This window comes from Octopus bimaculoides, chromosome 4, assembly GCF_001194135.2.
Source record: "Octopus bimaculoides isolate UCB-OBI-ISO-001 chromosome 4, ASM119413v2, whole genome shotgun sequence".
In the NCBI taxonomy this organism is placed as follows: domain Eukaryota; kingdom Metazoa; phylum Mollusca; class Cephalopoda; order Octopoda; family Octopodidae; genus Octopus; species Octopus bimaculoides.
Window position 1 is genome coordinate 41,560,958 of NC_068984.1, and position 1,948 is coordinate 41,562,905.

The following is a 1,948-nucleotide window of genomic DNA, read 5'->3' on the forward strand; positions in this document are numbered from 1 at the left end:
GGGGGGGAGGAGAGAGAGAGAGAGAGAGAGAGAAAGCATGCGAATAAAAGCAACAGAAATATATGATGCTGAGTGAGTATGGTAGATATCAACTAAGTCACATGGCAGAGAGTATTGGAAATTGACTCATCTGATGCCATCTCTGTTACTTATGAATTGTGATGGTGGTGGGATTTTATGCAGACAGATCAAATATCATACCTAGCCACACATGAGCACAGTGAATAGGAGAAAGGATAATAAATGAGAGGGCAATGAATTGGGCAGCAGATGGTGACTTAACTGGATTATACTAGTTAAGAGATCCAATAATTTTATACACCTCAACAAGCTATGTACAGAGGTACAGTCAACAAAGTAAGAGTCAGTAATCATCATCATCATCATCCAGTGTTTTAAATCTAGGTTTTGTCCCTGTTAAGAAGGGTGACTGGATCTACCACAATGCCATAGCAACTGTCCTCACACCATCTCGCCATCTCGCCTTATTTGGGGCATCCTCCTTTCTCAAGCCAACCCTCCCAATCTCTTCCTCCACCTGTCCCCTCAACTTTTTCCTCAGTCTACTTCACTTTTGCAGTCCATTTACCTCAAACTCAAGCACCCTTCTCAGAACATGCTCCTTGTCCCTCCTCAACACATACCTATACCACTGCACTCCATTCACCCTTGCCAGCTGTTCCACTAATTCCTCCAACCCCAGCATCCCCATGAAGTCCTCAGTCCTCCTCTTATCAAACAGCCTCGCATCACACATTTCTTTCACCATTTTTCTCTTGGTCCTTCTCAAAATTGCCATCTCTCTCTCCCTCAGACATCATGTCTCACTCCCATACAGCATTGCAGCTCTCACGCAACTCCTATGGACCCTTCCTTTCATCTTCAATGAGAACCTTTTCCCATATAACAACGCTCCACATTCCCTGAACTTCACTCAATCAAGTCTCACTCTTGCTGTCACAGCTGCTTCACATCCACCGCTTACATCCACCCCATCTCCCAAATAACACAACCCTCTCACCATTTCTACCTTGTCACATAGCATTTCCACTGGTTCCGCCAGCCCTCCATCTCCTTTCTCACATCTTCCACAAATAAACTCTCTTGCCAGTCTTGGGGTCACCTTCTTCAATTTTGTACATCTACCATGAATCCATTTCTCACATCTCATACACAACACAACATTTGCCATTGGCCTCCTTTCACATACACCACATGAACCCTCCTTACTCACTAACATTTCTCCTTCCGCCCCACTCACCATCACCTTTGTCTTCCCGAGGTTTACCTTCAAACCCTTGCTTTCAAACGCCTCCTTCCATTTCCAAAATTTCTCCTTCAATCCCTCCATTGTCTCACTCATCAGAACAAGGTCATCCACATACAGTATCTCCATTAGCAGTCCCTCTCTTGCACTCTCCATCACCACATCAACCACTATTGCAAACAACAATGGTGATGACACAGATTCCTGATGCACACCAACTTTCACTGCAAACTCCTTCGACAGCTCTGATCCAATTCTAACTCTTGTCTTTACCCGCTCAAACTCATCACTGCACTCACTATTACCTCTAGTACACTTCTCTTTCTCAATGCCCACTCAATCACTTTCCTTGGACCCTGTAAAATGCCTTCTCCAGATCAACGAAGCACATGTACAACTTCTCCTTATCTTGCAATCTCTTTACAATGAACACTGCATCTATTGTCCCCCTTCCTGGCATAAAACCAAATTGCATCTCATCCACATCCACCCCTTTCTGAATTCTCCTCTCCAACTCCCTTTCCACTATCTTCATTGCATACTCCAATAACTTCACTCCCCTATATTCCCCACAACTCATCACATCTCCCTTTCCCTTGAAGATCGGTACCACCACACTTAGTGCCCAATCATCTGGCATTCCTCTTCCATCCAGCACACTCTGGCAGAGCTCCATCACCA

General features: G+C 44.8%; 1 protein-coding gene across 1 annotated transcript in view; it reads left to right on the forward strand.

Annotated features, from left to right (window-relative positions):
- The window catches only part of LOC106881670 (cubilin), a 218,541-nt gene that overhangs the window by 81,271 nt on the left and 135,322 nt on the right, over positions 1–1,948 (forward strand). The window lies entirely within an intron of this gene.